The sequence below is a fragment of the Eulemur rufifrons genome, chromosome 7, assembly GCF_041146395.1.
Source record: "Eulemur rufifrons isolate Redbay chromosome 7, OSU_ERuf_1, whole genome shotgun sequence".
Taxonomy (NCBI): Eukaryota; Metazoa; Chordata; class Mammalia; order Primates; family Lemuridae; genus Eulemur; species Eulemur rufifrons.
Window position 1 is genome coordinate 192,538,499 of NC_090989.1, and position 22,705 is coordinate 192,561,203.

General features: G+C 43.0%; 1 pseudogene; it reads right to left on the reverse strand.

The window, feature by feature from the left end:
- The window catches only part of LOC138385878 (aromatic-L-amino-acid decarboxylase-like), a 59,393-nt pseudogene that overhangs the window by 32,269 nt on the left and 4,419 nt on the right, over positions 1–22,705 (reverse strand).

Consider the following 22,705-nt stretch of genomic DNA (forward strand, 5'->3'; position numbering starts at 1 on the left):
TGTATTAAATAGAAACAATAAAATCCTGCCTTGTCCTTGAATGGCCTTGGGTGAGAATAAGAATCGGTGGCATTTTCTGAGAGCTCACTCCATAGCAGGCCTGGTGCTGGCAGCTTTTCCTGTATATATTTAATCATGACAACAACCTTATGGGATAGATACGTTTATGATCAACTTTACAATTGACTTAAGCGAGGTTCTGAGAGGTAGGTAATTGTCCAAGGACACATAGATAGGCAGGAGCAGACCAAAGGTGACCCCAGGTTTGGTCAACTCTTGTCCTGTAACACCTTGGGCAGACAGAACCCCTGGGGCCCCAGCCTCTGAACCACCAGGTAAAGAACCCCATGCCCTGGGCCATGCCAGAGGCCCTTCCAACAAACCCAGGCATTTTGCTGCTCAAGAGGGTAGCCTGGGGGTGGGCAGCAGAGATCCAGGCTCTCGGGGAGGATGTGGCAGGCTGATGAAGCCGTAGGGCACTGCATGGACAGTGTGCTCAATGGTCTGTCTACATGGCACTGAGCTACAAGTCAGCCTGTCCTAATTCTCAGAAGCCACTTTAAAGCCAGCACCTGCTCCGCTCTGGGCTCTGATCACCCCAGCTCAGCATTGCTCAGTGACGCTAACCTGATCGCCGCCTGCTCTGCAGAGACATAATCACATTTGTGCAGGGGAGGCGGGGCAGGGGACGGTGAGAGCCTCCATCTCTGAGAGCCCACGGGCTTCCTGCGGTGACAGAGCCCGCCGTGACCTCCTCCCCCACCTGCTTGCCCCATTGGCCAGGGCTCTCCTCGGGTATGTGCCTCACAGGCATTGCCCTTTGCCTGTGGCCTGACTTTTACCAAGTGAGCTCATCAGGAAAGCAAACCGCCATGAGGAAGAAAGAGAAACTTTATCATGAGCCCCAGGTTGGCATATGGCAGGGCAGCGATTCAGCTTTTCTGGGTCAAATGCTGCCAAATGTGCCCTTTGCTCTCAGCAGCGGGAGTTGAGTTTTGAGGGGTCTGCAAGCCCTTTGGGAAGATAATGAAGTCTGTGTGCCTGTAACCCAGACAGATGCACACAGTCAGTCTGCATGTGCACAGGCACAGCCCCCAGACACACTGGGCAGTGAGACAGGCTCAAGCTCCGACCCCTTCCTGACCTGGACCCCGGCTCTTCCTCCAGCATCTCGATCCTTCAGCTGCCCGTTTAAGAGAACAAACCGGTTGCATTTCCTGGGCTATCCAGTGTGCTTTCACATGTCTGTACCTTTGCAGTATTCCTTCCTTCAACGAGAGACATCGTGCCCAGGAGCACCTGCCTGCATATCCCCTGACAGCTTCCCTCGTGTCGTAGCAGCAGCTGCCTGATCCTCTACCCTCGAATACCCACGCAGCACTCATCAAATGGCGCAGACACTGGGGGCTCATCTGGCTTCCCCACCAAGAACACACCACAAGGAAGAGGAGCACGGCTCATCACACAGCTCCAGGGCTGGCCCGGGCCGGCATAGGGGCCAGTCTACAGGAATCAAGCGTCCGCTGAGCGCACCAGTGCAGGAGTGCGGGGCTGGGGAAGCTCCCTCCCTCTGCTCCGATATACGGAAGCCCCGTCTGTGGCTTCTGTCAGCAGAATATCACAGAGGCTCTCAAACATGGTTCCAGATCTTTGGTCTTTCGGTCAAAGTTCCCACAGTGGCATATTAATCTGATCTTCCTTGAGGAAAATGAAGGTTGGTTTTGCTCCTCTCAGTGCAATGTGTGGTCTCCTCTCAGTACTGGCGTCTCCCCCAGCTGGCCCCTGGCTTGCACATGTAAAGGCCGCACGCACAAGTCCCTGTCTCAGCACACGCTCCCACGCCCGGCGCTCTCTCCAGCAACTGCTCTGCTTGCTCCTCCTTTCTCCACAAGCAAACTTCTGTATAAAGGAATCTCTTCCTACAGTGTCATTCTCTCATCAGTCCCATGGAATCTGAATTTTGCCCATAGACATTCTAGCAAACTTACTTTTAAGGAAGTCACAAATTACTTCCTCTTGGCAAATGAACGAGTGAGTGAACGGAGAAATCATCTCTCAGAGCCTGCGCTGCCTGGCTTCTCCCACCTTCAGCACACTCTCCTTGGGTCTCGGCTCCAGTTTTCTCCTTTGCTCTCCCCACCCCGCTGATGAGTCTTTCTCAGTTTCCCTCATGGGCTCGTCTCTCCCAACCCACCTTACACGTGGGTGTGCTCTCCTAGCCCTCGTCTCTCCAGCAGACCCCATGGGCTACTTTGTCATTCCTAGGGACATGGGTCCACTGAGCACAGGGAACCCCATGTCTGTGTCAGTGTCTCCGGGTCAGACCTCTCTTCTATGTGAACCCAGCTTCCATGGTGGCCCTCTCCCCCAGATAGATGACTGATCAACATCCAGAGTTAGCTGTGCAGAAATGAACTCACTGTCTCCTCTCTCAAACCTGGGCTCCTGTGTGCTCCACATCCCCAGGAATGGAGGGGCAGGATGCCCCGAGGGAGAGATGTGGACGTCATTCTGATCTCCTCCCTCACTTCCTACATTCAATTAGTCACCAGGACCTAAAGACTTTCCTTCTTGAAGGTCGTTCAAGTCCATTCCTTTCTTTTCATATCCATTGCCCTTATTTTCATTCATACCCTCATTATCTTCAGCAAATTTGCCACAGAGTACTTAATCTACCCACCTCCTGCGAGTCCCTCCTTCCCACCAGCCATCCCTGCTCACTTCTGTGTGCCTGATGCATGCACTGGATGACTTTCACAACACACACACTCCCACGGGCAAACCCAGTTTGGAAGGCTTCATTGAATATTTTTCAGATAAGCAGTTTTCTACAATAATTCATGATCTCTACAAGTGTTGGCTGTTAATTGTTAATGGCCACTCTGTAAGGGGTGAAGGACAAAGAAGATGGGTCGTGCAGGTGACAGACCACACTTACCAGCATCTTCCCCTCTCCCCAGGTAAAGCCATTAGAACACGTGACGTTATTTCTATAGGGCCACTCCGGACTGAGGAGAATGGAAGACCATCGCCCTGATGTTAGGACTTTGTCATAATGGACAGATGTCTGGAGACACATTTCCCCCCAAGCGCGATGCACCAGCACATCCCAGCACCTGCGATGTGCCGCTCAGATGCCGGAGGTGCTTTTGATAATATAAATCTGATCGTGTCACTCCCTGGTATAAAAATCCTTCCTTGACTGCCTGCTGCTCTTAGGGAAAGCCCATCTTTACTTTCAATAACTCTGTCATAAAGAAACTTTGGTATAAATTGGTACAACTTTTCTGGAGGGAAATATGACAGGGTGTATCAAAAGTCTTAGAAAAAAAGTATCCCTTTGATCAACTAATTTCAGTGCTATAATTGTTCTCGAGGAATTGCTGTATTAATAAAATAAGCAAATAAGTAAATAAATAAAAATGTTTAAATTCTCCAATTACTATAAGAAAGTATGTAACATATATATCCCAAATGTCTAACATTAGGATATTGCTAAGTTTACATATACATGTGAATTTCTATTCAAGGAATTATATTTATATTTATTTATGTTATTTGTGTGTGTGTGCATGTGTGTGTACACATATGTATATATGAGAGAGAGAGATGGGTAAGACAGAGATATAATGGGGATCTATGCAACTTTTTAGCAGAACACTTTTGTATAATATGTAATGACCTGAAAAAATGCCTGTAATATTTGAGGTGAAGAAAGAAAATCACAATTCAATGTATGCAACAAATAAATAAATAAATATATGTCAACATGTGCAGAGAATGGGGCTAAAAATATGTAAACCAAAATGTTAAACATACTTTTCCTCTTTTATTTTCCTTTTTGTACTCTCTTATAATTATCAATTTTATAAGGTGGATAATACTTATAATCAGCAAAAAAAAATGTGGTACAATAATAAAAACCAAAAAGAAAATTTTTCTTCACAATGACACACTGTTGTGGTAATTTGCATTTCCAGTCTGGCTTCCAGTTAGGAGGGACTAGTGTGCAGCAAACTAACAGTCCCAGACAAACACCTGAAACATTCCAGCCACATCAGAGTGATGGTGTTGAGAGCGCCAGGGGGCCAAGAGCTGGCCCAGGGCCAGGAGACAAGGTGCGTCTCACCTTCTGATCCTGCTTCTCCTGAGGCCTTGCTGGTTCCTCAGCGTCCGAGCAAGGAGAGGCTGCCACGTGAGGCAGAGGGCCCCGTGCAGAGGCCGGGAAGCCAGCACAGGTTTTGAGAATCAGAAGGAAAGAAACACCTCATCTACAGAGCAGCAAAGGTAAGAATTGCATCAGGCTTCATTTTAAAAATTACACAGGCAAAACAGTGGAGTGAAATATCGAAAGTATTGAAAGTAAAGAACCACCAACCTAGAATCCTGGGTTCAATGAAATTCTCCTTTAAAAGTGAAGGAAAAATAAAGGCTTTTTCAGACAGACAAAAATTGAGGGGATTTTGTGACCTGGCTTGCAACAAATGTTAAGAGAAATTCTTCAGAAGGAAGGAAGATGATATAGGTCAGAAACCTGGATCTATATAAAGGAAGAACATTACAGGAAGAACTGATAAAAATAAAATATTTTATTTTTCTTATTCTTAATTGATCTAATGGGTAACAGTTTGTTCAAAACAAGAGCAAACATGTATTTAGTGATCATAGCTTATGGAAAAGTGAGCTGCAATCTTATACCAGCAATGCCAAATGAATATCAGTGATGTTAATGACACAATGACAGGAACACTGTTGTAAGGCACTACTTGTACTGCCCATGAAGTGGTGTAGGATTACTTGAAAGAGGACATGAATGAGTTGTAAATGTGTACTGCAAACTCAAGGGCAACCACCAAAAAAAGCTAAAAATGAAGAAATGTTCACATGCTAAAAGAGGGGAAAGAATGGAATCATATAAAAGACTCAGTTAAAACAAGAGAAGTCAAGGAATAATGGAAGGCCAAAAAAGAAACAAAGAATAAGAGAGTAAATAGCAAGTAGTAATAAATATTATAATAAATATTTATTCAACTATATCAATAAACACTTTAAATGTCAATGGTCTAAATATACTAATTAAAACACAGAGACTGTCAGAGTGAATAAAAAAAAGACCTAACTATATTTTGCATATAAGAAATCCACTTTAAATATCAAGACACAGATTAAACATATAGGGATGTAGAACAACATACCATGTTAACATTAATCAAAATAAAGAAGGAATAACCACACTAATTTTACACAAAGTGGATCAAGGAAATTATTAAAGAAAAGTATCAGGGATGAAGAGGAGGATTACAGACAGGGGACCAAGGGAAGATGGTGAGGTCAGAGCACCAGGAAGCGTCTCTCCACCTAGACAGCAATTGCATTGGCAGAATCTATCTGATGTAATTATTTTGAAACTCTGCAGTCTATCGAAGGCTTGCAACTTCTAGGGTAAGATTTGGATGGAAAAATGAGGTTAATTTCAGTCTACTTTAGCTCTTAGCACAGTAGTAGCAACCCATCCCCCTTAGGCAGCTGAGCATGTGTCCTTGAAGAAACTTGCACAGAGTTTGTAGGAGCCAAAGTGAGGGAAAAGGAACCTGTCCTCAAAATATTGGGGATCTGTGCTCTGACTGCTGGTTGCTGTTTCCAGGCCAGGTACAGAGAGGTGGGAGTCATTGTTGTCGCCCACCCCTGCCCGTTGCTGCAGGCCCCTCCCCCTCCAGCTGAAGTATTAAGTATTAAATGTCCGATTTCCTTAAGTACTAAGTTTGGTAGTTGATATCTCTGACATTTCACTTTGACACTTCTTGTTTTATTTTTATTGTGAAGGTACATCCTCAGTGTTTCAAACACATGTTTTGGCTTGTGATTATCTTTCAAATTGTTTTTTAGAACAATTTATGTGAAACCATGGATAAGTCAAAAATTTTTGTTATTTTCAATTATGAGTTCTGTCTTGCATCCAATGCAGCACACAGTTTGAAATATCAACAGTGTTTGGGAAGGATGTGGCTAATGAATGCACGGTATGTCAATGGTTTGAGAAATTCTATTCTGATCATTTAATCTTGAAAATGAGTCATGTGGATGACCTGAGGCCAAGGTGGATAATAATGAGCTGAAAGCTATAATCGAAGTGAATCCATCTCAACTTACTCGTGAATTAGTAGCAAGGTTTGATGTTACTATTCCAACAATATTGGACCATTTGAAATGAAATGAAGCTGGATAGATCGGTACCACATGAATTAAATGAGCATCAATAAAGAAATCATCTTGAAGCTTATCTTTCTTTGACTTTGTAACATAAAGGTAAACCATTTCTACACTGTATTGTTATATGTGATGAAAAATGGATTCTTTTTGACAATTGTAAGCATTTGGTACAATGGTTGGATCAAGATGAAGTCCAAAACCAAATATTCATCAAAAAAAGCTAACAGTGTCTGTTTGGTGGTCCAGCACTGGTATTATTCACTACAGCTTCATGAAACCCAGTCAATGGATTACAGCAGATGTCTACTGCAACCAATTGGATGAAATGATGAGGATGCTTGCAAATAAGTGGGCGAGATTGTTCATAGAGGCAGGCCAATTCTCTTGCAAGACAACCCTCGACCACGTGTGGCACAAACAACGCTGCTCAAACTACAGTAGCATCTGGACTTGGAAACTCTCTGTCATCCACTGTATTCACCAGACCTTGCACCAACTGACTACCACTTTTTTCAGGCTTTGGACACTTCTTGCAAGGAAAAATTCAATTCTTAACAAGCTGTGGAGAAAGCCTTTTGGGATTTCATCGCCACTCTCTCTCCAGGCTTCTTTGCTGCTGGCATAAACAAGCTACTGTCAAGATGACAAAACTGTGCCAATAGTTTAGGTGCATAGTTTGGTTAATTGTGCTGCTTCTTGTTTGAGATAATAAACTACACTTTTGATTAGCAATCGGACATTTCATATTTAATGAGCTATAACTTCCAGGGGATTAAAAGGGCCAACACCCTTTCCCTCTAACCTCCATTTTTCTTTTTTCCTTTTGTGGGATACAGACACTAAGGACTTGGATATTCAAAAGCTACAACATACACAACAGAAAATAAACACACATAACCAGGGAAAGACATAGACTCAGAGAAGACTTGAAAAGACCTTAAGTTTATACCCAAGTCTAATCCTCGGCACAGGAACAGTCTATGACAATCAAAATAAAAACAGTAAACCCTGGGGAAAGAGGAGAATCTTCTTTTCAGAATTATCATATTATTACATTCAATGTTGTTTTCAACAAAAAAATCACAAATCATACAAAGAAACAGGAAAGTATGGCCCATTGAAAGGAAAGAAAGAAACCAATAGAAACTGTCTCTGAGAAAGACCTATGACAGCTGTGCTAGAAAAGACTTTAAAACAACTGTCTTAAAGATGCTCAAAGAACTAAAGGAAAGCATGGAGAGAGTTAAGAAAATAATGTATGAACAAAATGAAGATTATATTTTGTTCATACAAATATTAAATATTAATAAAGAATATTAATAATTAATATTAATGAAGAATATTAATACAGAGATAGAAATTCTAAAAGAAACAAAACAGAAATTCTGGAGCTGAAAAGTACAATAACTGAAATGAAAAACTCCCTACGGGAACTCAAAGGCAGATTTAAGCAGGCAGAAGATAAATCAATTTGAAGATATGGCAATGGAAATTATTGAGTCTGAGGAACAGAAAGAAAATAGATTCCAGAAAAGGAGCATAAGAGATTTGTGGAACACCATCAAACTGACCAACTGACACATTGTGGGAGTCTTAGAAGGAGAAGAGAGAGAGAAAGGAGCAAAGAGAATGAAGAAATAAGGGCTGAAAATCTCCCAAATCTGATGAAATATATACGCTCAACAATCTCCAAATAGAATGAACTCAAAGAGACCCACAATGAGACACATTATAACCAAACTGTCAAAGCCAAAGACAAACAGAGACTCTTGAAAGTATCAAGAGAGAAATAACTTATCACATACAAGGGATACTCAATAGATTATCAGAAGATTTCTCATAAAATGTTCTGGAGGTCAGAATGTAGTGTGCTGATATATTCAAAGTGCTAAAAGAAAAACCAAACTCAATCAAGATTCCTGTATCCTGCAAAAGTGAGGGAGAAATTAAGATATAGCCAGATAAACCAAACCTGAGGGCACTCATTACTACTAGACCTGCGATTCAAGAAATGCTAAAGGTAGTCCTGCAGGTTGAAGTGAAAGAACACCAGGCAGTAACTTAAAAGCATATAAAGAAATAAAGATCTTATTAAAGGCAAATACATGGGCAATTATAAGAGCTCGTGTCATAACAACAGATGCTTGTAACTGCACTTTTTGTTTTCAATATGATTTAAGACACTAACATATTTTTTTTTAAAAAAGCAATTGTTACTCTAAAAGCTAATGTTACTACTGCTTTTTTTTTTTTTAATTCCTCATTTCCCCACATAACTAAAGAGACCAGTGCATTTCTAAAAATGATTAGCTTATGGTTTTGGAGATATGAGGTATAAAGATACAATTTTGTGACAACAACCACTGAAAGGAGTAGGGTTGTAGATGTAAAGAAGAGTTTTTGTATGTTATTTAGGTTGAGATTGTCTAAATGTATATTCTAAGTGTATAACTTTGTGATACTCAATGTCATTGTCCTGGTACCCACAAAGAAAATAGGTATAGAATATACACAAAAGTAAATGAGAAAGGAATTCAAACGTTTCACTACACAAAAATCAACTAAACACAAAAGACAGTAATGCATGCAATGGGGGACAAAACAGCTATAAGGCATAAAAAAAAAACCAATAGCAAAGTGACAGAAGCAAGTCCCTTCATATCAGTCAACCTTGAAAAGAAAGAAAATTCTGGCACATGGTACAACATGGATGAACTTCAAGGACATTACACTAAATGAAATATATAAGTCACAAAAAGACAGATACCAAATGATTCCACTTATATTAGGAAATAGCATAGTCAAAGTCATAGAGACAGAATGTAGAATGGTGGTTTGCAGGGGCTGGAGGGAGGAGGGAATGGGGACTGCTGTCTAATGGGTGCGGTTTCACTTTTGTAAGATGTAAAGAGTTTTGGAGGTGGATTGGTGGTGATGGCTGCAAAACAATGTGAATGTACTTAATGCCATTTAACTATACACTTGGAAATGGTTAAGATGATAAATTCTATGTTGTGTGCACTTTACCAAAATTAAAAATTAAAAAGAAAACTCACCAGAGGATATAGTGGGGATCAAAATAATGATAATAGTAATAAAAGAGCAGCATTACATGATGATAATGATATGTTTCTTCAAGGAAACACAACAATCCTTAATGAGTATGAACCTAACAACAGAGCAGCAAAATACATGAGGCAAAAAGTGATAGAACTTCAAGGAGAAATAGATAAACCCACAGTTGGAGACTTCAACACCCCCTATCAGAAATGGACAGATCCAGCAGTCAGAAGTCAGCTAAGGATGTAGTTGAACTGAAAAGTATCATCAATCAACTGGATATAATTAATATCTAGAAAATACTTCATCTGATGACAGCAGAATACATGTTCTTCTCAGGCTCACATAGACTACGTTCTGGGCCAGGAAACATATCTCAACAAACTTAAAAGAATAGACATTACACAACATGTGCTCTCAAACCACAATGGAATTAAACTAGAAATCAGTAACAAAAAGATAACTGGAAAACCCCAACCCCAAAACTCTTAGAGATCAAAACAACACATTTCTAAAGGCCAAAGGAGAAGCCTGAAAAGAAATTTAAAAATACTTCATCCTCAATGAAAATGACAGCACAATTTATCAAAATTTGTGGGATGCAGTGAGAACAGTGCTTAGAGGGAAATGTACAGCATTGAATGCATACATGAGAAAAGAAGAAAAATTCATAATCTAAGCTTTTACCTTAGGAAACTAGAAAACGAAGCAATTTAAATGCAAAGTAAACAGCAGAAGACAAGAAAAGAATAAGAATTAGAGCAGAAAATCAATGAAATTAAAAACAGGAAATCAATAGAGAAAAAAGTTGTTTCATCAAAAAGATCAATAAATTTCAAAACCTCTAGACAGGTTAACTAAGAAAAAAGAGAGAAGACCCAAATTACTAATACCAGAAATGAAAGTGGAGCCATCACTATTGATCCCATGGACATTAAAAAGATGATAAAGAAATATTATGGACTCTTTGCCCACACATTTAAAAACCTAAATGAAATGGACCAATTCCTTGAAAGATACAATCTACCAAAATTCACACAAAGAGAAATAGATGATCTCAATAAGGCTGTATCTATTTAAAAATTGTATCAATAATTAATGATCTTCTAAAACAGACAGCATCATGCTCAATTGGTTTCACTGATGAGTTCCACTAAACATTTAAGGATGTAATTATACCAGTTCTCTACAGTATCTTATAGAAAATAGCAGCAAAAGGAATACTTTCTAACTCATTCTGTGAGGCTAGCGTTACTCTAATACCAAAACCAGACAAAGACACTGCAAGAAAGGAAAGTATAGACAAATATTCCTCGTGAAAGTAGATACAAAAATCCTCAACACAATATTAGCAAATTGAATCCAACAATGTATAAAAAAATTGTACACCACAATCAGGTGGTATTTATTCCAGGCTGATTCAATATTTGAAAATAAATTAATATAATTTATATACTATATAATCTATCATATCAACAGGCTAAAGAAGGAAAACCACATCATTATGTAAATAGATACAGAAAAAGTATTTGACAAAATTCAGCACTCATTCATGATAAAAACTCTTAGCAAACTAGGATTAGAGCAGAACTCAATTTGATAAATGACATCTACAAAGAACCTACTGCTAACGTCATACTTAATGGTGAAAAACTAGATGTTTCTCTGCTGAGACCAGGAATAAGGCGAGGTTATCTGCTCTCACTACTCCTACTCAACATTGTTCTGAGAATTCTCGCTAATGCAATAAAATAAGAAAATAAAATAAAGGTACACAGATTGGAAAGGAAGAAAAAACTGTCTTGGTTTGCAGATGACAAGGTTATCTATATAGAAATCTCAAAGAATAAACCCAAGACAAAAACAAAGCCCTCTTGGAATTAATAAGCAATTTTAACAAGCTGCAGGATAAAAGTTTAATAGACAAAAGTTAATTGCTTCCTTAAATTCCAGCAATGAAAAAAGTGAAATTTGAAATAAAAACATATATCATTTCCATTTGCACCAAAAAATGAATTAAACCCAACAAAATATGTGTAAGATCTATATGAGGAAAAATATAAATCTCTGAGGAAGGAAATAAAAAAATATAAATAAATTATAGACCTATTCCATGGACATGGATAGGAAGTTTTGATAGTAAGATGTCAGTTCTTCCAACTGGATCTTTAAATTCAATGCAATCTCATTTAAAGTCTCAATGAGTTACATTGAGTATACTGGCAAAATTATTCTAAAGTTCACATGAAGAGGCAAAAGACCCAGAATAGCCAACACAATACTGAACAACAATGTCAGGGGTTTGACCTGACACTACCTGACTTCAAGGTTTAGTAAAAAACTACAATAATCAAGACAGTGTGGTCTTGGCAAAACAAGAGACAAATAGGTCAATGGAATGGAAATAGACCCACATAAATGTACTCAACTCATTTCTGAAAAAGGAGCAAAGGCAATTCGATAGAGGAAGGATAGCGTTTTCAACAAATGGTGCTGGAACAACTAGACATCCGCAAAAAGATGAATCTAGACACAGACCTTATGCCTTTCACAAAAATTAACTGGAAATACAACATAGACCTATATGTAAAATACAAAACTATAAAACTTCTAGAAGGTAACATAGGAGAAAATCTAGATGACCTTGGATTTGGTGATGAATTTTTAAATACAGCACCAAAGGCATAATCCATGAAAGAAATAATTGATAATCAGGACTTCATTGAAATTAAAAACCTGTACCTCATAAGAGACATGGTTCAGAGAAGGAAATGACAAGATGTAGACTGGAAGAAAACACTTGCAAAACAAATATCTTGGTAAAGGATTAATAAAAAAATGTACAAAGAACTCTTAAAACTCAACAATAATAAAACAATCCAATTAAAATGTGAGCAAAAGATCCAAACACACATCTCACAAAAGGATATATTCAGATAACAAATAAGTACATGAAAAGATGCCCAACATCATATATCATGAGGAAAATTCAAATTAAAGCAACAATGAGATACCATTACACATCCACTAGGATGGTTAAAATCAAAAACACTGACAAACCAAATTCTGACAAGGATATGGAAAAACAGGAATTCTCATTCATCGCTCATGGGAATGCAAAATGGTACAGCCACTTTGAAAGATAGTTTGGCAGTTCCTTATAAAACTGAGCACACTCTTGCCATATCGTCCAGCACCTGTGCTCCTTGGTATTTACCCAAATGAGTTGAAAACTTATGTCCACACAAAAACTTGCACACAAATGCTTATATCACTTTATGAATAATTGCCAAAACTTAGAAGCAACCAAGATATTCCTCAATAGGTGAATGATGAGTAACTTGTGGTATATCTATACCACAGACATTATTCAGCAAAAAAAGAAGGAAATTACCTAGCACTGGAAGACATGGAGAAAACCTAAATACATATTTATAAGTGAAAGAAGTCAGTCTGAAAAGGCTATATATTGTAAGATTCCAACTATACAAGATTCCAGAAAAGGAAAAATCTATGGAAACAATAAAAAGATTAGTGGTTGCCAGAGGTAGTTTATCTAAATGTATACTGCCCAAATAAAATAACAACAATGGCTCATGAGGTTTTAAATATATATAGAATTGAAATATATGGTAATAATAACACAAAAGGTCACAAGGAGGCATAATAAAACAGTATATAACTAACAAGCTAAGAATGAAGAAAATGGAATAATATACAACAATCCAAGAAGAGGCAAGAAAAGAGAGAAAATCAATCATCATAAGAGATGGGTCAAACAGAAAACAAATAGAAAGATGGTAGGTAGTGTTTAGATGTATCAATAATTTCCTCAAGTGTAAATGGACATAACAGATAACAATCACCACACTGGATTTAAAAACAAATTTTAAATATAGCAACAGCCATATGCCACTTACATGGGAGATGCCTTAAATGTAAGAGAACAGGAAGGCTGAGAGTAGAAGGATGGAAAACATGTCATACAGGAACTACACAATAGCAAACAGATGTCAACACGGTGATGTCACACAGAGCAGACTACAGGACAAGAGGTGTTACTAGAGATAAGAGGGCATTTCCCAGCGATAAAATGATCATTCACCAGGAAAATATGACAATTCTAAATCTGCATGCACCAAATTAATAAGCTTTAAAATATGTATAGAATTTAACAGATATAAATGTAGAAATAGACAAATTGTATCTATAATCATAGTGTGAGATTTTAATATACCTCTCTAAGTAACTAATTCTTTGGTTATTAGAAGATCAGAATTGGTTTTACGGTTCTTATTGACTTTTCGTGACTGTGTATGGAACTGACTTCATACATTTTGTGTGTTTTTCCACTAGCATGTTGCCTTTTTGCTTATTGACTTGTAAGCCTTCTTTTTTTAAGATTGACTTTACAACATAATATTGTAGGTTGTTCTTGCCAGTAATCTTCTTTTTATATTATTTATGAGTTTTATAATGTTTATGAAATACAATCTCAACATTTTATGTGATGTTTTCTCCATTGTTTTCATTCTTCAAACCTAAAAGAGTGTGTTTTGATAGATTTATTTTTCCCAAGACAGGATATTCTACTAAGTCTTAATATTGACACTATAGGTTCAAAGAAATTTAACTGATTTAAATAGAATCCTTTCAAATTGTACTGAAATTATGTGTGAAAATTTTAAGGGTAATCTTTCTTTCCACCTAGAATGATGTTCCTTCCAAATCTTTATTTATTTGACAAATATTTATGGAGCTTCTGCTAAGCGCCTGGTACTCTGTGGGGAGCTGGGGCTAATGCCACGATGGACACGGGCCCTCCGCCACGTGCCTTCTGCTAGGCAGAGAGCGGCAGCAAACACACAGGCAGAGAGGTGTGGCAGGTGGTGAGGCCTGCAAGGGAGAAAGATGAAGCCGAGGAGGAGGACAGAGAAAGACGCTCCAGGTGACGTGGCAGGTGCACTTGATCCACTGGCGGGCTCTTGTCTCGTCCTCCAGAAGGACTCCGCCATCATCTCTCTCTATGTGCTACCTCTGAGCATCTACCCTTCCACATTACAATCATTTGTTAGCTCCGACTCCTGGGAACTCTTCAGATTAGAATAAAATTGTATGTAAAACCATATACTTCATGACTCCCCAGTCACATGTTAGCTATTCAATAGATGGTAGTTAATATGAACTGACAAAAAAATAGACAAAAAAAGCTGCTCTTAAAGATTAATTCTTAAATAAAAAGTAGTAGATGTTATTAATGTGTGTCCCATAAAAAGTCTATCCAACCTAGATTGCTCTAGCCACCAAGGAATGCCCAGACACTGGAGTGTCCGTCTCAGCATGTTCCTCAATCTTGGCTGCAAACAAGAATCTCGAAATTGCTATGAAATGTTTCTGATGTCTGGCTCCATTCCCAGAGATTCTGGCAAAATTAATCAGGAATTAGGCCTGGCATGAGTGTGTTTTTGAAGGCTCCCTAGGTGACTCTTATGGGCACCCCAAATACCATGGGGTAGTGCCATGATTACATTTTAATTGCCATCACAAGAAGGTATCAGTCCCAGGCATACTGCTAGGGCCATGTCAGAGCTATGACAATTCTTACGCCAATTATTTCTTCCCCACTGGAAAATGCGTATCTGTACACAAGAGAACCAGCACGCTATCTGGCTCGTTAGATATTTTACCTATGAGCAATCACTGCTTGCTTGCAACACACCTGTCACAAATCACACATCCTAGTGTCTACTGAGAACACTCGACCTAGGCAGCAAGGCCTGTTGGTTTTTATCTTTAATTCAGTTCACTCATCATACTTTCTCATTACTTAGGACATTTACCATGTCATAAAGGGCTGTCAAGGGATGATCCCACAGTGTCCCTTTTAACAGGAAGCAGAAGCTAGATTCCTGGGCTTAGCAGAACCCACCAGACAGGGGTGTTCCGGCTACTCCTTTCTGAGACTAAAGATGTAGAATGGAAAACAAATTGAGTCTTTCTTCAGCCTTCCTCAAGGAGACAATGTAAATACCACTCGGCCTGCAACCCTCATGGCAGCCTGCAAGGTGGCTCTGGCACCCCAGGGCCCTATCCCAGGCCCAGGCAGGGCTCAGAGACCCCCTTGGCACCATATGCAACATGTGCTGTTGAACTTACAAAGAACGGAATCAGGCCAGCCGCCTTGTCTCTCTGCACGGCCTCCTGCAGGGCAGAAGCACACATGGCATAGTTGCCGTCTGAAGGGATGACTTTTAATTTCACTCCACCAGTTAATCGAGCTCTCTCTCCACCGAGGAGTGTGCCTGGAAAGGAAGCAGCGGTTAGGTCTGCGTGGCTGTGCTCATGCAGCTGGTGCCGGGCCCTGCGTCTATAGAGAGCAGCCACAGTTCCCACACAGGGCGCCTCTCCCACGTCGGCTGCAGAACTGCTCGTCTCCCCCGCTCCCTGAATCTTCCTGAAGACCCCTTTTTTCCTGGAGTTGTTTCTATTCATATGAATCCTGCTTTTAAATTTAATGAATCAGGCGCTAATAAGGGCGAAGTGCTGGGTCAGTATCGGTGAAGTTTTCCATTCGTTTGTTTGAACTCAAGAGCAGGTGAGACTCTGGAAGGTACACCTGGGAGGTGGACTCAGAGATCTCATGCTCAGATTTGGGCCCTGCCTCTCACTTGGGGGCCTTGGGCGGCTTGGTGGCCAAGCTCAGCAGATAGGGTCTGGAGAAAAACCCGCGACGAGACGCCAGCCCTGGACAGCAGATGCATCCTCTCTCAGAGCTTCTTTACAGTTCTGTCTCACAAAAGCTGCCACCTCCCACCCTGCAATTCCATCCCCATCCCTGCACCACTGTCCCTCGCTCGACCCTACAAGGGGCCTGAGATCAGAGAGTTTAAATCACAGATGAGCACAAGGCAGGTCCATGCTGGCAGGAATGGAAAGGGAGCTGGTCTCGGTGAGCTCTCAACACATTTAGTTTCTTTCCACCTCGAGCTGTCCAGTTCCCAACCAGGATCCAGTCCTTCCCTTCAGCGCAGGACTCTGTCTGAGTGACACCTAAAGAACTGTTCTTGGATTTGAAAAGATGCCATGTGGTTTTGTCTTGTTTGGATTTGACATAAAACAAAACATTCAGATCTTGAAGTCTTGTTGGGACTTGGGGCCACATGCCCCCAACACCCTCACCTGATCGGATGCGTAGGCCACCAGCTTCTCCATGATGGCGGCGGGTGTCAGCTCCGGGGAGGCCGCCTACAGCCGGTGGGTCACTTTGGTTCGAGCAGTCATCAGGGCAACCAGGGTGGCTTCACTGGCACTTCCCTAAATCCAAGAGAAAAATCCAAATGATACTCAAATATAGCAAAGGAATCGGAATCTAAACTGTTGGAATACATACTATGTGTGTCCATATTTTTCTTAAAAGACGAATCTGAAATGGCAAAGTTCACTCTCCTTGCACAGGAGAAAACTAACCCTTGTGAACACCTGAGACTGCCGTGTCAGCTCTTAGTGTCAGTTTAACATTGCTGGTCTGCTTTATGTAATGGCGACAGCGAACACTGCTGAGCACTTGGTGCGCGGTATGTGCTGGGAGGGCTGCCTTGCAGGCTTCTTCTCACAGACCTCCCACGGCCGGCCCGGGAGCACTACTCACAGCCCCATCAGAGACCGGCCCCGGCATCGGTGTCTAAGCCCAGCTGCGTGTTCTGTTCATAAACACTTGAACAGAGTGATTTGTTGATAAAATGAGGGTGCATTTTCATTGAGACTCGGAAATGCCTTGGAGGATTTCTCTTAATCCTTAGTGATATAGGTTGAATTGTGTACCCTAAAATTCATATGTTGAAGCTCCAACCCCTAGGACCTCAGAAGGTGACCGTATTTGGAAACAGGCTCTCTAAAGAAGTAAGTAAGCTAAAATGAGGTCTTATGGCTGGGTCCTAATCCAGTCTGACTGGTATCCTGATAAGAAGAGGAAATTTAAACCTTAGACCTGTGAATGCACGCAGAGAAGACCGTGAGGACACAGGGAGAAGGTGGCTGTCTGAGAGCGAAGAGAGAGGCGTGAGGAAAAACCACCCCTGCTGACACCTTGATCTTGGACTTCTAGTCTCTAGAACTGTGAGAAGACAAATTTCTGCTGTTTAATCTACCTAGTCAGTGGTATTTTGTTATGGCAGTCCTAGCAAACTAATGTCAACAATTTATTTTAGCAGAATCATAAAGAATTGTTCAAAGTTCACTCCTTTGAGGTTGGGTGGGGCAGCAAAAGATAAGGGATTCAGTGCCTGCTATGTTATCCCATTTAATTTGCAAAATAATCCTATTTTTGTATTTTCTCATCTTCAGATGGGGAAACTGATGGTCAGAGAGGTTAAATGCCCTGTCCCACGTCAGCATGGCCAGGGGAGAGCCACGCCTGCCCCTTCTGGGTGTCCCGGGACCCCACATCTGTGAGCGTTTTCCTTCCTAAACAAATCCTAGAGGAAACCCAGCAACTGCCCAGTATTAACATTAGAAAGGACAAGTACAAGAAGGTATCTTTTTGTTGACTATGAGAAAGGTTTGTAAGATTATGGAATTTTCCAGGGAAATATATAATAATTAAATAGAAATACTAACTTTCTTCATTAACATTTTATCTTCTCTTCATTGATCCTGATTTCCCATTTTGATTTTACCATTCCACTACTTTTACTTATTCTTTTGAGCCAACTCATGCTTTGGGGAGATGGTTGATATTTAAAGGTTAGTACATTTATGCTTGTCTCTAGCTCTAACGCATGAGTTCAAATACACAGATGCCAAATCCTCTTCATTCAGCATCTGACGTGGGTACCTCGTTTCCCTGGGGCCGTATTTCTATGAGCAGTGACTTTAGACACGGGTTTTGACCAGGTTAAAGAAACTGGCAGGCAAAGGTACATCGACCAGCCCAGGAAGTGCAGCTTTGCGTCCCGAGGGCGCACAGGTTCTGCCCTCCTCCCATGCACCCCAGCATTCCACCCATGTGGCTTGCTTCCCGGCACCATGAAACCCACACACATTTTGTTATTGTGGGTTCATCCGTTCGCACTGGAAACGTGACATGAAAGCCCATTGAAAGGCGTAGCCCCTGCTCCCACCCTCACCCAGGAGCGACTGCAGCTTGCTTCCCCATCTCAGTTCTGCCCTCTGCTTGAAGCCTCCGGAGCCCAAATGTTCATTCTCTAAACCATATTCTAATGAAGGCTTTGCATAGCCGTGCCAGTGCATCATGGGCTTGCCTCTGGGCTCTGTCCTTGTCCTGAGAGGAAATTCCCCTTCTTAAGTCAACAAAAAGTTGTTTAAAAATAAAAAAGTGCAAGGAAGCAAGTTGTCAGTAGAGCATGCAGAGCCACACAGCCGCAGCGCAGCGTCAAGGCAGAGGAGCCTCACTGCCATTGTGAGCAGGTCTTCGCCAGCGTCGGGAGGGTGGCCATGGGAAGAGAGCAGGGACGAAGGCTTTGTGTGCCAGCAGCACAGGTTGCCATGGCGAGCCCGTGCCAGAGGCAGAGGGAGCTGGGGAGACCTGATGCCTGGGCTGCCCATGCTGTGAGTAGAAATGTCCTTTCACCTTCTGGTTTGTCAAGTGTCACCCCACACACGGTGAGAAATTGGTTTTTCTTCTGCAAGAGCCTTCAACCTCAGTTAGGAAACCGTGTCCACAGCCCACATTTGGTCCAGCCTCACAGTGATGATTCGCCGTTTGACTCAGACGCCGTCTCTGCACGGATGCCCGGCAGCTGTGATTACAGCTCCATGGGGATCAATAAGGCCGCTCTCGGGCTGTCACCAGGACCTGGTGCTCTTTGGGGCCTTGCTAATTGCCGACAATCAGCCTTGTTAGCTGGGAAGGCCAGATGCTGGCTGCAAACGCAGACCCCTTTGCCTGCTTCTGTCCTGTAGTGAGCGGACGGGGCTCACGGAGACACTGTGGAAGCCCAGGCTGAGAGCCGCCAGGATTATTCCTAACCAACTGCTAGGATTTCCACTGATGCTCAAAAATGGGGCTGTCCTTAATGAAAAGATAATTTAACCTATGGTTAGCATGCACCCCTCTGGACACTAACCCAAGCAAACTGTCAGGGATGAGCTGGCCTAACAGTCATAGCTCTAGTTTTCTTTCATACTAGCCTTGTTTTTAATTAGTTTTTGCCGCTGTGCTACCTTTCTGTGCCTCCATTTCCTCTTCCACTAAAAATATCTGCTGGACAGTGTCCCGGCCTTCACCAAGGGGAAGGGCAGCGGGCTGGGCGTCGGCGGGGGCAGTGTGTGGCAGCCCCTCACCGAGCCAGAAGAGTACCTGTGACATCCTATCTGTGCTGTGGTCTTGGCCAAGGAGGCTTCCCCAGCCTCCAACAAAAGGAAAACCGTCCTGGGAAGAAGTGTGCTGCATTTGCAGGGTCACCGTTGCCATTATGTTTACAAGTCCATCATAAGCTTTGCTCACAACATAGCAAATGTTTCCTTTCCATCAGCCCCCACCCAGAACCACTTCCACATGATGAAAAGTAAAACAACCAGAGGATGGGAGGGATGTGCACAGACGGAGCGGCTCTGAGCCTGCTCCGTGCCTGCTGGTCACAGGGAAGGCATCAGAACGAATTAGAGTTCACACTCCTGGGTCCATCCAAGACCTGCTGAATTCTGATCTCTAAAGGAATTGGCATTGTAAACAAGCTCTCTCCATGACTCTGACACATACTGGATGTGGTAGGCAGAATAATGCACCCCCACCTCAAGGATCCAGGCCGTAATCCCCAGAACTTGGGACTGCTACCTTACAGGGAGAAAGTGACACTGCTGATATGATTAAATTAAGAGCCTTGACTAGGGGAGATTATCTTGGATTATCTGGGTGGACCCCAATCCCATCACATGGGTCCTTAAAAGTAGAGACCCACTTTCAGGTCTGTGGTCAGACAGAGACACAACCACACAGAAAGATCTGAGGGATGGAACACAGCTGTCTTTGAAAATGAAGGTGAGGGCCATGGCCAAGGAATTCCAGAGGCCTCTAGAAGCAGCAAGAGGCAAAGAAACAGATTCTCACCTGGAGCTTCTAAGGTTTCAACTTAGGTTTCAGCCCAGTAAGACCCAGGTCAGATTTCTGCCCTAGAGAACTGTGAGATGACAAATTTGTGCTGTGGTAAGCCACTACCATTTGTTACAGCAGCAGGAGAAAACAGGTACACGGGAGGTCAGGGACCCTGGTCTTGCTGGGTAGCTACAGGATGTGAAGCGGAAGCCTCGCTCCCCCGTCCCGCCTGGCCAGGCCGCCACGTGCTCTCACACAACGGCGTTCTGCAGGCTGAGCCTCAGCGTCTCCCTGCTGCAGGGACCTTCACTGATTCTCAGAGCCTTGGGGAAGACACTGCTGGAAAAGGAACTCTCTTCCTCCCGAAGTTAGCAATGCTTTCCCGACCTTACGTCATGTACTTGACATGAGAAGAATGAGGAAAGGGAGGGTGGTGGGTTCAATATAGTTCATCTTCCGTGCTAGGAACTAAGAGAGAAAATGTACGCAGCCGAAGTCACCCCAGTGTCATTTGTCCTGCAAGCTCAGTGGAACAGAAATTCCATCACGACTGTCATCTGTGTCTGTTTCATTCCCTGGTGTGAGCTCTGGCAACAGGTTCACGTTAAATGAGGAGAATGAATTAAATCAGTGCATAGAAAAAACAGCATTTTCAGGTAAACTGTGGGCTGACGGACAAGCAGCTCTGCTGTCCTCTGAAGCATGGTCACAACTGCCACCCGTGCTGAGGACGGGACCCTGTGGTGGGGAAATCCCAGGCTCTGAGCTGCACAGATATGGAGCCAATGGGCAAGTGACCTCAGTTTCCTCACCTGTAAACAGGGGTATTAAAACGTCCCCTAATTCACAGTGTTGGTGTGAGAAGTCAATGAGCTAAGGCCCGGAAAGAACAAAGCACAGTGGCTGGCAACAGGGAACCCAACGTCCATGTTAGCTGCTGTTGCTGTGTGAGAGCCATGGTCCCCTCTCCTGTGGACTGCCGAGGGTGGGGGGTGAGCACCCTGCACACGGTAAGGGAGACACAGCTCTGGGGTCTGAATCTAGATCCTGCAGTGCCAGGACCAGGGTGTCTTAAGAGCTCATTCTGTTTACTCTCCGGGAGAAATCCTGAGGACCTCGGTCCTGTGTGGAGCCCGCACGTGGGGACAGTGCCCTCCTCGCCTCGTCCTCCCGCCTCACCTGGATCATGCCACCCCCTTCTCCCCCATTCCCAGCCAGAAATGCCTAGGGCAGCTGCAGCATCTTCCCCAGCCACTCCATCGTCACTGTCTCCAGTTCCATGCACGCCGGGCTCGCTGCCTGCGGGGAGGGAGGGAGGGATCAACCAAGGGCTGGACGTTGCAGAATTGGGGGAACAGCAGGAAGGTTTAACTTTCCCTTGAACCCCGAATTAAAATCACCTGATCTCAGATGCCATCCAAATGCTTGAACGAAGTTTCAAACACGTGTTCCTTGACAAGACTCATGCAAGAAGAATGTAATAAACCTTACTCCACTGTGCCTTTCTACACAGGCACTGCGGGCTTGCTCACCTATTCATTGGTTTATTTCTAGAAGGATCTAGAAAGCCCATGGGTGGACTCTCCTCCACAGTCACTGGTGAATGGGAGAGGCACTGTGCTGAATCAAAGTGGGCCTAGGGCAGCTTTCACCCTCTGGGCGTCCTTGGAGAAGCCATCAGTCTTGTCGCAAAAGCTCCTTATGGCTTTGCTCTATGGACTCTCCCCTCTCCTTGACACAGAAGGTGGCAGGCTGGCCTTGGGCTCCATCCAAAGATGGATTGAGCCTCCACTTTCATATAAGTCTCCACATAAGGGGCCTACTTTGTGCTCAAAGGTGCTCTCGTGCCTAAACGTGCACGCCGGCGTCGTGCCGCGTTGCTGGTAAGAGTGAGAGGAGTGCTTTCTCTCTCCCGGGCAGCCCTCCTGTTGGCCCCTGCCCTGTCCCGGCTAGCCTAGCTCTACTGGGAACCTGTGCCCTGTTAGGACCCACAAGTGCCAGGCAACACAGCCTGAGAGACACTGAGGCCCCCTCCAAAGCCCAGAGCAGTCAGACTGTCCTAGAATGAGCAGATATAATTGGATACTAAGGCCAAGCCACACCGCAGGGACAGAATGGGTCTAGACCAGCCAAACTAAATGAAATGCACTATGATACCCAGTGGAAAAAAATGCCCCTTAGAATAAGGAGTGCTCAGCCCAGGCCACACTGGCCATGCCCGGGCCAGCTCTGCTCAGTGGAGACAGAGAGCCCGGGCGCCTGGCAGGGAAGCATGCAGACACTGGCAAGAGCAGGGATGGCCTCTTCACCCTGCCTGGGGGGCCCTGTGATGCCTGCGCCCCCAGCCACTCCCCAGGCTCCAGCCTACAGAAGACCCAGTGC